The following is a 14,981-nucleotide window of genomic DNA, read 5'->3' on the forward strand; positions in this document are numbered from 1 at the left end:
CATCATCTTCTACTTCTTGGCTTCTGTTGTTCAAGCTTGTTGAAAATAACCCTAAACTTCCTTAACTTTGAGGACCTGACCCCTACTACTCAGCACTCCACACTTTCCCAACAATCCAGTTTTTTTTTTTTATTTATTTATTGAATCACTGTGGGAAAGGTTACAAAGCTTTCAGGTTTATGTCTCAGTCATGCAAATATCAAACACATTTCCCTTTACCAATACTTATTTTTTCCCATGAAGAACCCCAATAAAACCCCACCCCCCACCCCTCCCCGTCCCTGTGAGGCAGATGAATTCTAGTTAACACTCTATCCGCTTTGATTAGATTGTTTCAATAAAAGATTCACCACTATTATTTAGAGTTTACCCCCCCCCCCCCAAATCAGACATGCTGAAAAAGCATTGTGAAGTGATTTGCTTTCTACAGCTGGGTTCAAGAATTAAATGTTGGTTTTGGATTTCTGCTATTTTACCTATTGACCCTGGAAGTATTTCTACTGAAAGTCAGATAGTTAAGAAATTGGTTTCTGTGTTCTGGAGTCGTGGCCGTGCTGGAGAGCCGCTCGTGGGGGGCAACTGGTGGCCTCGGTAGGGCGTGAAGGGCGGACCGAAACGCCCCCCTTCCCATGAGGTTTTAGTCGCCCCCACACTCCCGGCTCATACCTGCTGTCCACAAGGCTCCCATGTGGCCGCCATCTTTCTTTCCAGAGAGGAGAGGGCGAATGGGGCAACACCCTTTCCCCTCCGGCAGACTTGATGGGTTGGATCAACGCATAGTCTGTTCACTTTTCTGCTCCAAGCTGCTGGGTTCTGCATTAAGTCCTTGTGCTTCTGGGGCCATGGCCGTGCTGGAGAGCCGCTCGCAGGGGGCGACTTGTGACCTCGGTAGGGCGTGAAGGACGGACCGGAACGCCCCCCTTCCCATCGCGTTTAGAAAGAAAACTCAAAAGCCACATGATATTCACTTTTGAATAGCACTAAATTTAAAATACTAAATTATAAATACAAATGGAGAGACGGCTACAGATAAAACAACCTGGTAGATATTAGGATTTCTACCAAAACTGCATTTTCTGTTTCTGTCAAAATATTGTCTCTGATTTACTTTATTTCATGCACATCATGACAAAATACTATTAAAAGGAAAAGGAAACACAGAGACTGAACACTCATATATAAACAAGTATGTGAGGTCGTAAATATCTATCAAATATAATTTAATAAATGAAAAAATAACCTTTGTATTTGAGAAAGGAATTCGGTGTTTAAATTACACAGGAAATGTGAACGTTAGGCTAAAATAAGGCTTACCATATTGAAGTTGAATACTTTCCTCTATTGTTACATGCTGCTTTTCCTTAACTACTAAGTTTAGGCATAAGAAATCACATAAAAAGCATTGAAAAAATATTATTTCTTACCTGACATGATCAGAAACGAGGAAATATCAAGGAAAGGTAAATGAGAAGAAGAGACGATATAAGAGTATGTCTGAACACTCAAGCGGGAGTCCACAAGTGTCCAGTACCAATGACTGATCACTGGTGATTGGTCATTGGTCACTGGTCACTCGCAATGATCCAAATTTGTTTACAAACATCTTCACGGAGCCCCAAGATTCTACCAGGTGATCGTAGGTTTGGTGGGAGAATGATGTCATAAAGCAGGCAGTTGAAAGATGGAGGCTAGCCAATAGGAACGTCAGATTCCCAAGAAGAAGACTGGATTGGATAGATTGAGAGGTAGTCTTAAGCAGGCTAGACAGATGGAATCTTACAAGACAGTTATAACAGTTTCACTTCCCTTAGACTATTAGGTTAGGGAAATACTCCTATGTACTGATGAGCTTGTCTATTTCATTAATAAATCAACAGGTACTAGGTAATAATTTATATTGCCTAGTTAACCAATAACATTAAGTTACTACTAGTGTATTTTGTATAATGTTTAATAATAAATATAAATTATGTTTATGCTTTATTATATACATTATTACTTACTTTAGGGGTAGGAAATGATGGATTATTATGAGAAATCTTCCCGTAACAAAAACCCCTAAGTTTAGGCTGTTCTGCTAGCAAACATGCACCCAGAAAAGAATAGTGGGCAAGGATAGAATAGATGACAGAGTATCTGCCAGTTGTAAACTTGTGTCAGGCAAACATAGACTAATACTTTGTAGGGTCTTTTAGATTTAGGGGACAATATAGCCAAAACTAGAATAAACAACTTTCACATTCTTTGATTTATTTATTTTGAGTTTGGGTCCTCACCTAGATATGCTCAGGGCTTGCTCCTGGCTCCACACTCAGGAATCACTCCTGGAAGAGCTCGGTAGACTGGGTGCAAGTGAGTTACTCTGCCCAATGAATTCTCTCTCCTGCACAAACTACTTTATAGTTTACAGATGCCTACTGATTCTCTGTGAACTACACTTGCCTCTGCTCTCCAGGTCCCTGAGGCATGTTTATATACTTCCTGACTGTCCTTGATGTCTCTGTCAACTCCAGCATTGCCTAACCTGTTGGGATCTGCTGGGGTTGGGGGAGCAATATTGTATTATATTGACCTGCCATGAGACCAGTGAATGCTGCACAGGTGACCCTAAAGCTAGGACAATCTGCGTGTTTGTCTACTTATGTGTTTGTCTCATTCTCTGTGAGTAACGGCTGCTGAATGGAAATTCAAAGTGACAATTGGATTTGGCAGATGAGAAACAATTTACACATATAAACAATTCTTGTGATCAACAAATTATACCATCTATTATAAAATCCCAAGTAGTGTGGGATATTTGGGAACCTATAAAAAGATTCAGGAAGAATACAAGAAATACTTGAAGTCAGTTGTAATTTAACATAGTGTCGTCATCTGGATCAAAGTGATAAACCAGTGGGAAACGCACTTGCCTTGCACATGGTCGACCTGGATTCAATTCCTGCCATCCCAATACGTATGATCCCTTGAAACCTTGAGGATTGTCTTCATACATGGCAAGCACCCTACACACTGTACTATCAATCAAACCCAGAAAGTGTTTGTGTGTATGTGTGTGTTATGTATGTGTGTTTTTGTGTGTGTGTAGAGAGAGAGGATTTGGTGTAGCCCCAGTGATATTCAAGTACTCCTGTCTCTGTTCTCAAGAGTGATCCTGGTGGTGCTCATGGGACCATATGTTGTGCTGGAGATAGATCCAGGGTCAGTCACATGGAATATTAATATTTTAACCTCTACATTTTACCTCAGTGCTGGGGCAGAAATATAATTTAGAAATGAAAAAAAGATGAGCCAGTAGGAGTCAGTGCAAAGACAGAATCAAGAACTTTGCTGGGGGAAGGATCACCCAAGTGGCCAGGGACAGATTTCATACTACAACTGCAGAGATGAGCAGAGACAGAGACAGATCCTCAAAGAGTAACCAGTTTACTATGTGTATTTTTTTAATAGAAAATATTTGCTGATCCCAAATTAGCAAATGAAGAAAGAAAGGATGACTGAGAGGAAGAAAGTTTGAAAGAAAGGAGAAAGCGTAGAAAGAAAGAGAGAGTGAGAAAGAAGGAAAGAAAGAAAGAAAGAAAGGAAGGAAGGAAAAAGAAAGGCATATGTAAGGAAGGAAAGAGGCATGGTAGAAAGGAAGGAAGGATAGAAAGTAGAAAGGAAGAAAGAAAGGAAGAAAGAAATCAAGGAAGGTATCAAGGAAGGAAGAAAGGAAAAAAGGAAGGAAGGAAGGACGGAGGATAGAAGATGTTTTCGGCTGCAGGGGCTGGCTTCATTGGACCTCACCCGCACCCCCCCCTCCCAGGATTCCCTGAATAAAACAGGCTGGCATGAAATCTAGGGAGATTTCAATTGTGTATTGTTCTGTGCTCTCTTCTGAGAGATTCATTGTTGAGTCTCTGGATCACTGCCATTGATGAGATTATATGGCACCAGAGGTGTTTTGTTTTGTGGGTGTGACTGCCAAGCTGCTGGAAAAGGGGGGGAGTTGGGGAGAGGTCTCTCATACTCTGATTTCATTGAGCCTGGAATTTTCAGTCAGAAGTCCCACAAAACTGAGTTTTTCTGCACATTCACGCATAGATGAGGCTTCTCCACACATGAGGATAGTGGCTATGATCATGGCTTTCAATCTCTGGAGGTTTTTGGCTGCTGGGGCTAGCTCCATTGGGGTGCGGATGGTTTGAGACTCCAAATTGATTTTGAATCATATTTTCTTTATTTTCTTATCTTTTTTTGAGAGTCCTCTTGATTGAATCTTTATATTTTTTAAATTTTATTTTATGAATCACCGTGAGAGAGTTACAAGCTTTCATGTTTGAGTTACAAACATAATGTTCAAACACCCATCCCTCCACCAGTGCACATTCTGTAGGATAACACTGTTCTGTCCTTTCTGAAAAGCCTCAGAAATACTTAATTATTGATAGTTTCTTGATATTTTATTGGACTGAGGAATAGAGAAAAACACCTTAGGAGGTATTTTGCCCTTGGGCTGTCAGGTTGGGCTTTAGAATTACCTTTTAGCTAGGCCTTGAGGAAGGACTTTCTTATGTTGATTTGTCTACCTGACTGGGTGGAGTGTCACCCCAGACTGCCAGGGAATTGGAGAGACAAGGGAGCTGGAGAGAGAGAGATTGCAGGGCTTCAAGATGGACCACAGATAGACTAGCAAGGAGAATATGTGCTTGAGATAACCTAGGCCCTCCATAACATAAATTTCTTCTATGGGATAAACTTCCTGCTAATAAAGTGCTGCAAAGATCAACCGACCTGGCCCTGGTCTCTTCCTTAGTCTGCCCTTGGCCAACAGCCTTCCAGATCCAGGCCACACACAGTAGTTCTATGGCACCGAATGTGGGCGGTGAGATAGAGCCATCCAGAGAGCACTCAAACACACAACCCTCAGCGGGTCTTCCCAGAAACTGCCTCCTTTCTCACCCTCCAACTGCCTTCAAGGAAGACAATTTCCCACATATTATCTCTTTGATCTTATATCTTTGATGCTAGAGCATTTCTAACAAAATATTATCAACTTAATACCTACTAATATGCTTAAAACAATGGCTTGTATACAGTGGGTACTTCATAAGTTCTTACTAATTGAGGGGGCACCCCAAAATTCTTAGAGGTGACTCTTGGCTCGAAACTCAGTAATTATGCCTGGCAGTCCTTGTCGAAAAATATGGGATGTCTTAGATTGAACCTGGATAGGCCCTGACCAAGCCAAATACCTATCTAATTTACTATTGCTCTGGCTGAGGTATGACTATATTGATATAGAGTAAATATATTGACTCAGCCTGGCCGAGCTGAGTTCAATGCCTGCACCCCTCTCAGAGAGCCCAGCAAGCTACCAAGTTTATCTCGCCCGCACAGTAAAGCAAGGCAAGCTACGGTGCCGTGCCATAATCAATATGCCAAACACAGTAACAACATGTCTCACAAAGGAAACGTTACTGGGACCCCTTGAGCAAATGAATGAACAATGGGAGATCAGTGCTACAGTGCTATGTGCAAGATGAAATTCCTAGTGGTTTATAGATGGAAGTTTGAGAATTGTGAATAGCAGAAAATTCCACTATTCGATTCTTAATATTATAATTCCGCACTGATTCAACCTTGATCTTAATTGGTCTTGCTCTATACATTTTCATTTTTTGACAACCAACTGTTTTCTAATGATCACAGTCCTTAGCCTCTGGCTTAGTGCTGGACTCACATGATCCTTCTCTCCACATTGCACCTTTGGGGCTTTCAGTATTCAGTTTTCAGCATGAGCCTTGGGGACCATGCTGAATTCTCTTTCTGAACACCTGATAATTGTATACAGAAACCTCTGAGTAATTCTTGATTTTGTTTTCCTCTTCGTAGATATCCACACTCAGAATTGTTGCTTTGATCTCTTAAAAAGATTTTTTAATTTAATTTTATTTTTAAAAGTTGTTTACAATATTTGAGTGCATTTAATATTCAAATACCAATACACCACCATTACACCTTCTAACCACCATATTTCAAATGTTTCCATCCCAAACCTAAAACCCTGCCCTAATGTATGGGAAGCTGGTCCTTTAACTGACCAAAGGCCTACGAGCCTGTGCTATGTATGGTTATCTTGAGAAAACATCTGTCATGGCTGTCAGTAAAAACAACAAGTAACTGACAGTGATTAAGCTGGTATGTGAAAAGTATAAACTTTGTAAATCATATATTGACATGACCCTTTGTGTAACTACCTCATGCCTGGGATGTGAAAACGTATAGACTTTATAACCTTCCTAACCATATATGGACATGACCCTTTTTGTGTAACTGCATTGTGCTTTTCCTGTACTGATAGGTGTTTTAGCCCCTGCTGCCCTGAATAAACTCCTGTCCTGTCAGATCCTGTCTGCTGTCCTGTCTGCTCTGTCCTGTCTCTTTTTCTCTCTGCTTCTAAACTGCTTTATGTCTCTTGTGTCTTGTGTTTATTTGGTCAGTCCCTCCCTGCAGCTACGGACCCGAGTGTCACCATCGCAGGCTGGAGGATTCCTCTGGCGGGGGCCCCCGCACTAATGCAGAGCCAAAATAATTAATTTTGTGCTGCTTGTTATGAATAATTCGATAAAAATCATCCAAAAATAGTTTCTTAGTCGAAAGTCTTTCAAGATGGTTGTATTTCATCCAGGAGTCATTAAGCACTTCTATAAGAGAATAGTAACATGGTGTTAAGGTTTAGCCTTGTGTGCATATCTATCTATCTGTGTGTCTGTCTGTCTGTCCATCTATCTATCTTTCTGTATAAATGTATTTCCCTTAAGATTGATTTCCTTCTATTCTATTTTATTTATTTTTATTTATTTATTTATTTATTTTTATTTTTTACTGGATCACCATGAGGTTTAGTTAGAGATTTGCAAACTTTCTTGATTACATTTCGAAAGTACATTCGGTCATAAAATGATCGAGTACCCACCTCTCCACCAGTGCACATTCTCTACCACTAATATTCCCAGTATCCCTCCTGCCACCCCCACACAATCTCTCGCACCTGCTTCTGTGGCAAACACAATCCCTTATAGTCTCTATGTCCTGTGGTGTTTTATGGTTTGCAATGCATGTAGTAAGTGGCCATCATGTTTGGTCTATATTCTACTTCCAACAGGCATCTACCATCCCAAGTGAGCTCTCCAAGAATCATTTAAATAGTGGTCCCTTCTCTATTCCATCTGCCTTTTCCCCCAGCATGTGAGACCGGTTTCCAAGCCTTGGAGTGATCTGCTTGACCTTTTCTCTATTATCTTTGGGTGTTAGTGTCCCATTCTGTCACTTTATATTTTATAAATGAGTGCAGTCATTCTATGTCTGTCCCTCTCTATCTGACTGATTTCACTTAGCATGATGCTCTGCATATCAATTCGCTTATATGTAAATTTCATCATTTCATCTTTTCTAACAGATGCATAGTATTCCATTGTGTAGTTGTACCAAAGTTTTTTTTAACCAGTCATCTGTTCCCGGGTACTTGGATTTTTTCCAAATTCTGGCTATTGCAAAGAGTTCTGCAATGAATGTACAAGTGCAGATGTCATCTCTACAGGAATTCTTTGCGTCTCCAGGATACATTCTCAGAAGTGGTATGTGGGGTCAAAGGGGAGCTCAATTTCTAGTTTTTTTGAGAAACGTCCATATTGTTTTCCACAAGGCTGCACCAGTCAGCATTCCCACCAGCAGAGAAAGAGAGTGCCCTTCGACCCACATCCATGTCAACACTGGTTGCTTTTGTTCTTTTGGATATGTGCCAGTTTCTGTGGTGTGACATGGTATCTTTTTGTTTTCATCTGCATCTCCTTGATGATTTGTGATGAATAGCATTTTTTCATGTGCCTTTTGGCCATTCAGATTTCTCCTCTGAGAAAGTTTCTGTTTATTTCATTGCCCCATTTTCTGATGGAATGGATGTTTTCTTACTGTAGAGTTTAACCAGTGCCTTGTAGAGCCTTGATATTCACCCCTTATCAGACAGGTATTGGATTAACATCCTTTCCCATTCTTTAAACTGTCTTTGTATTCGGATCACTGATTCTTTTGAGGCACAAAGGCTTCTTGGTTTAAGATAGTCCCATTAACATAAAGTAACAAAATAGGATACTAACACCCAAGAATGGCCGAGCTTCATACCAGGAATTTTACTCCATGACTTGGAGGGCAGCTACACATGCTAGGGGAAAAGGCAGCTCAGATAGAGAAGGGAGCACTAAATAAAGGGTGTTGGTAGCATCCTCCCAGGATGGGAGAAGCATGCTGAAAAGTAGACTATAGACCAAACATGATTGTCACCCATTGCCTCTTTTGAAAACTACAACACCCAATCAGAGAGAGAGAGAGAATAAAATGGAATGCCCTGTCACAGAGGCAGGGTGGGATTGGAAAAATGGGGGGATGAGGGGTGGGAGGGATACTGGGATCTGTGGTGGGGGAAAATGGGCACTGGTGGAGGGATGGGTATTTGATCATTGTATAATTGAAACCCAAGCATAAAAATTTGTAAGTTTACAACTGTACCTCATGATGTCTCACTAATATAAAAATTAAAAAAATAAAATATTTTAAAACTAAGAACAAAAAGATAGTCCCATTAGTGTATCTCTGTTTCCACTTGCTTTTTCAGTGGCATATCTCCTTTGACGATACTATTAGTTTCAGTCTTGCAGAGGATTTTGCTGACTTTCTCTTCAATGAACCTTATGGATTAAGATCTGATGCTGAGGTTCTTTAATCCATTTTAATCTGACTTTTGTGCATGGTCTTAGGTAGATGTCTGAGCCTTTCTTTTTTTATGTAGTTGTCCAGTATTGATGGGATCCGATCCATGTAGCAGACCTCCTGGTAATAATCTCAAATATTCTTGGGTGTTTTCTCCCATTCTGTTATTTAATATTCCCCAGATGATTGCAGTCTTTCTATGTCTGTCCCTCCCTTTGTACCTCATTTCACATAGTATGATACTTACTATATTGAATTACTTGTACGTAAATTTCATGGCTTCATCCTTTCTAACAGTTGCAGTGTATTCCATTGACAGATAGAGTATTCTTGGTGAAGCATTCATTTCAATGGGTGTTTTCACTATATCCCCCCATTGTCTTTGGGCTAAGACGGTTTTCTTTGATAGTAAATAGTAAGTAAATAAAGGCCCTCCCGTTGATCATCGATTTGCTCGAGTGGGCCCAGTAACGTCTCCATTGGAGACTTTGTTGTTACTGTGTTTGGCATATTGAATACTTCACGGGGAGCTTGCCAGGCTCTGCCGTGCAGGGGAGATACTCTCGGTAGCTTGCTGGGCTCTCCGAGAGGGGCGGAGGAATCGAACTCGGGTCGGCCATGTTGGCTGCGTGCAAGTCTACTGCAAATCTAAGGAATGTCCTTTGTATGTTATTTCCTTCTTTGACTTTTCTAATTGCAGTATTATGTCTCTATCTTTGGTATCCATCATTCTGAATAGGCTATGTCTTGGAGTCTCTTTATTAAGGTCTCTTTTAGCTGGTATCTTTAAGGCTTCTTGGATCAGAATGTCTGCATTCTCCAGCTTTGGGAAATTCTCAGCAATGATGTCCTTATTTGTTGCTACTCATTGAGTTGACCTCACCGTTCTTCTGAATATTTGATGATTCTTATGTTGTTCCTCTGAAGTTCATCCGCTAGGTCTCTGATTCAGATGACCTATTTTGAGGTCCTTTCCCATTATATGTTGTTCCCTGTATGCTTTATGCAGCTCATCTTGAAGCTCACTGTTTCTGTCCTCAGCTGGGGTCATTCTACTGTTGAGCGCGCACACTCTGTTTTTAATTTCATCTACTGAATACTTTACTAGTGACACATGTTTGTTGCTTTCTTATTTCTGCTTTCATTGCTTCCTGTTTTATTGGCTGTCCATTCCACTGTTTCTTTCATGGCTTCCTTTAAATTACTGGCTGCCTGTTCCATCGTTTCTTTGAGTTCATGAAACATCCTCAGCATTTCATCTCTGAATTCTTTATTGGAGAGATTGTATTTGTGGGTATTCGCTTTGAGGTTTCTGAGCTCTTTTCTTCATCACTCCTCATGGTGGGGGTTTGTGCCTATTCTTCATGCTGCTTAGGTATTTTCGAGGTGGGACCCTCCGGTTCATTCTCAGTGTTCCCCTCTTGCTGTCAGAAAGGATTCTGGATGAGCTCTTCGATGGTGGTCACCTTTTCCCCCTTCTAGAATACTAGCTTCGTCTTTGGTGCTACTCCTTTGTGACCTCTGTGTGTCCTCTAGTGCAGTTTCAGATATGCGTTCTTTAATGTAGACTTGTTCATTTTCTTGTGTTTACATTATTTTTGGTGAGATCTAAATAAGCTAGTGGACTATTGGCATAATGTATTTGTGACAGCCAGGCTGTACTCCTGAAAGTTAGGTAATGGTGACTGAGATGTGAGTCAAAAGTGTAGAGAAAGGGGAAAATTAGAGCAGCCGCATGAGGTGTTACTGCCTTGGAGGCCATGCCCACTGTCGCTGCTCTACTTTTGGGGGAGTAAGCCCCAATGGTGCCTGATCTGGAAAGAAGTCCCACTTCTGATGCAGTCCTAGAATTTTCTGGGGAACACCTCTGTCCTGAGTGCCTCTGGGGGATAGGGGGCATGACCAAAAATGATGAGTCTTGCAGTTCCCTGAGCTGGATTTCTGGCATACTGCCCTGGAGTGCACGCCCATCAACCCCTTGCTTCTATTTTAAACCTCAACAAATATGGTGTGCTATATTTGATCTATCAGTGGTGTAAAGTATAAGAGGTTGGAAGAGATTCATTCATGGGTGAGATTAGTCTGAGCGTGTGAATAGTGCCTGTGAGAATAGAGGTGATTGAGTTATGGACAATATTTCTAAAAAGAGGATAGGAAACTTTCAAAATCTGATCTATTTATTTTTTTATTTCAGTTTGGGGCCCACACTTGGTTATCCTCAGGGATTGCTCCTGACTCTGAACTCAGGAGTCATTCCTGGAGGAGTCGCCATAATAAAAATCAAAATAGTTTTAAAATTAATGTGGAGCAGGGAAACACACTTGTCATTTTAATTTAAATCTCAGGTTCACGATATTGCAACTTGCCCAATAGCTACACATGTTTCTTAACAAATGCTGTTTTTATTTCACTTGATCACTTGACTTCCCGTTAATCGTAGAGTTGCTCGAGCAGACGCCAGTAACGTCTCCATTTGTCCCTGTTGCGTACTAGTGTAGCCCAATGGGATCTTTTCGCTCTAGGAACATGAAGAGCCTCAAACCAATCCTTCATGATCTTGATGAAGGAGTCTGACCATCTGGTAGGTGGGCGGCCACGTGGTCTTTTGACATCCCGTTTTTATTTAAGAGTGAAATAGAAAAAGATTTTTAAGTTTTATATATACTAGTTTCAAATATTTGTTGCTGGAGCACTGTATTGTTTTACAGGCTACTGTGTTATTGATGTGTTGTTTTGTTTAGGTTTTCTGTGACTGCTGTAACCAATTACTTGTTAGTGTAAACATCAGAAGAAAAAAATACTCACTCCTACAAGCCAGAAATTTCATATACAGATCACTGGGAAAAAGATGTCAGCCAGGACATATGCCTTCTTAAGAAGGTCTTTAGCCTGTATTTTCTGATAACTACTGAGAACTTCCACGAGGCTTGTCTGGTAGTTAATAAACTCACATCCTGGCCTCGAACATCATATGACCTTCCCCTCTATCTTCATCATCTACTTCTGCCATTGTGTCAGAACAATTGTTATTCCATTGACTCACCTGAAAATACACCAGATCACTCCATTGCCAGCCATGGCACCTATTCAATAAAGGTTTTCTAAACAAAGGAATATTTGCAGGTTTGATGCTTTCTTTGAATGGCCATTACCTATCATACACCATGATGTTGTTAGCATCTAAAATTACACGAATGGGACTAGATCTTTGTGTGTGTGAAGGCTTTGATTTTTTGTATGTTGTATCCACAGCTGATGGTGATCAAAGCTTCTTCTTGGTTTTATGCTCAGGTGTCACTTCAGGCAGGGCTCAGGGGACATATGGAGTGTCAGGGAGCCAAGCAGGCCTACTGTGTTGAAGACAGGCAAAGAACCCTGTGTACTATTTGTATAACCACTATCAATATTTCTTTTATACAATTTATGAGACCTCCAGGGCTCTCTGTATTTTTAACGTGTGGAACCCTCTCTAATATGATAGATCCATACAACAGAATATCAGTCAGAGGAACTAATGGCATACTGTAGCAGAGATGAATTTTGAAAGCATCAGGGTTTAAAAATGGCTGCCAAAAAGGTCACATATCTTAAGATCCGTATATGTGAAGGGTGTAGAGAAAGAAAATTCATGTAGAAAAAAGACGAGCGTTGCCAGGAACCAGAGGAGAGAGAGAATGGAGAGGTCAGTGGGTAGTGAAGAGGCTGTTTTTGGAAATGATGAAACTGTTATGAATAAAATAATGGTCACCCTCACTGTCAATATCCCTCCGTTGTTTATCGATTTGCTCTAGCGAGCCCAGTAACGTCTCCATAGTGACAATTGTTACTGTGTTTGGCATATCGACTACGTCATGGGTAACATGCCACGCTTTGCCGTGCAGGGGAGATACTCTCGGTAGCTTGCTGCCTCTCCGCGAGAGGCATAGGAATTGAACTCGGGTTGCCTATGTTGGCCGCTTGCAAGGTAAATGCCCTTCCCACAGTGCTATCGCTCTAGCACATGGATAAAATAATGGTAATAGTTGCAAAACTAGCAAGTATAGCAAATGGCACTGAAATTTGTCTTAAATGATGGATCCCATAAAAAAAATTGCTTAAGCTGGTGTGTATTTTAAAAGGGTACAAGTTCTCTCTCCTTTACTCATTGCCCACAAGCACCTAGGAATATTGGGAATAACTATTGGGCTGTGTTAGATTTTTTCTACTTTGCAAACTCTAAATTATGTAAATGCAGTGCACCATACCTTTTTCACGTTAGCAATAGAAGGCCATCAGATTCTCACCTCTGGGACTCTAATCCCTATGTTGCACAAGGTGTATTTACTCTTTTCCCTTTAGGAAATAATTACAATTCTTCACTTCAAAGTCTCTCCCACCGCCCCCAAAAGAAAAACCATTCAACACTCTCAAAGTTTGCAGCTTGGTTTTTTTTTTGTCTTTGCATGTTTAACACTTTGTGGTTGTTTTGTGGTCACATCACGTGATGCTGGGAGAACTAGGCTGTCTGCCCAAGTTCCAGCAGTAGCTCCAGAACGAACTTCAGCTCTTTGAGCTCTCTCGGTCCTTGTATGTGACCTGTTACTTCTCACCTATTTTATTTTCCTACTTTGATGAATGGAATACAGTGTTTCTTAAAAAGGATTTTAATGTAACCCACCAACTTTCCCATCATGCCCATCTGGTGTCCCGGTCCCAGTCCTTCTCCATTTCCTTCCCTTTCATTCATCACCCCATATCTCTCCTAGCAACATCTCTTCCCAGCACCGCCTTCCCAGCCTCAAGAAGAGGTGGTCCCAAATGATCTGGGACTGGTGATCTACTGCGCATATCCCAGTCCGGATTCTCCCATGGCCCAGCCTCCAAGACCATTGATACCATTGGTTTTTGTGTGAGCTTCCATTAACATCGATCTTTGGAGAAGACTGTAGGCACTAGGCACAGCAAAAAACCCCGAGAGTCCCCTGAAGCTAATATATTTTGAGCTCCCAATTCAGTTATCTCAGGATGCTCAAAAACACATCGGCCAAGTTGGGGAGTTTGAAATCCAAAGAACTTAGTCATATAAAACCTCATTGTTGAACCGTGCTGGCATAGTGCCCTGGTAATACTGGCTTTGAGTATTGTTTGGAAGATGAAGTGAAAAGGTGCATCTAGAGTAGCTCAACCACGGACCTGAGTACACGGTGATTTATCTTTACATGTTCCAAGAGCTAGTTTTTGGGCTTCTTTCTACTGTTCTCCTTGCTTGGTCACTATTTACAGGCACCCCTGAATAACTCTGAGAGCCATTGACTGTTCATCTGTATGTTCTATCCCCAGTATATGTTTTTGCATCCCACAGCCTGATCACTTATGGATAGACCACCCACACCTTTTGGAGATATGTCTCAAATCTCGTTATTTAATAACGGAGGTCATGAAACATAAAGACAGCCTCTGTGAAACTATTTTCTTTTATTCAGGTAATCTTATTATACTAATCCTCCTCTTCAACCTATTCGATTTTCTTATATTAAATCAAACCTCTAACTGTGCCATTTCTCCCATTCTTTTTTGGAGGTGACTGGCGATGGAAACATACTTGCCTGTACTCAGGGCTTCCTCCTGGCTCTGTGCTCAAGAATACCATCTAGTGAAACTCGTGGGACCATATAGGATTCCAGGGATGAACCTTGGGTCAGCCTCCTGCAATGCCCTATCAGGTATACAATTTCTCTGCCCCACCCACCCAACTCTTCATCAGGGCCCCCAAAATTTCTCCTCTTAAGGGATTTTCAACCCTAAGCCAAGTTTCTCCTTCATAGAGTCTTGTCTGTTTCCCCTTTCATCCCCCCCTAACTTCTATTTCTTTCTCATGAAACCTTGAATCCTTGCCCCCTCCAAATGATGACCACAATGGAAAGCCTCTCAACATTCAGAAATTTTATTACTAATCTATTAACTTATATGCATCTATTTATCTTTGAAAACTGTATCACAATAAATGAAATGTGTATGGCATTTCAAGAGTTTGTCTGTTTGTCTAAGGCAACAATCTGGTACTTAAATTGGCACCAACCATTCCAGCTAGTTATAGCCATGGAATCAGGAAATGTCCATATCTTTTTTCTCTCTCGATAAACAACTGCCCTTTCCCCAAAGAAGTGCATTTGGCAGCATTCTCTTGCTCCTTCTGAGCCTTCTTCTTCATAGCCTCACGCTCTGGTCTCTGCTCTTTTGTGATGGGCTTTGAC

Source organism: Sorex fumeus, unplaced genomic scaffold, assembly GCF_029834395.1.
Source record: "Sorex fumeus unplaced genomic scaffold, SorFum_2.1 ptg000015l, whole genome shotgun sequence".
Lineage (NCBI taxonomy): Eukaryota > Metazoa > Chordata > Mammalia > Eulipotyphla > Soricidae > Sorex > Sorex fumeus.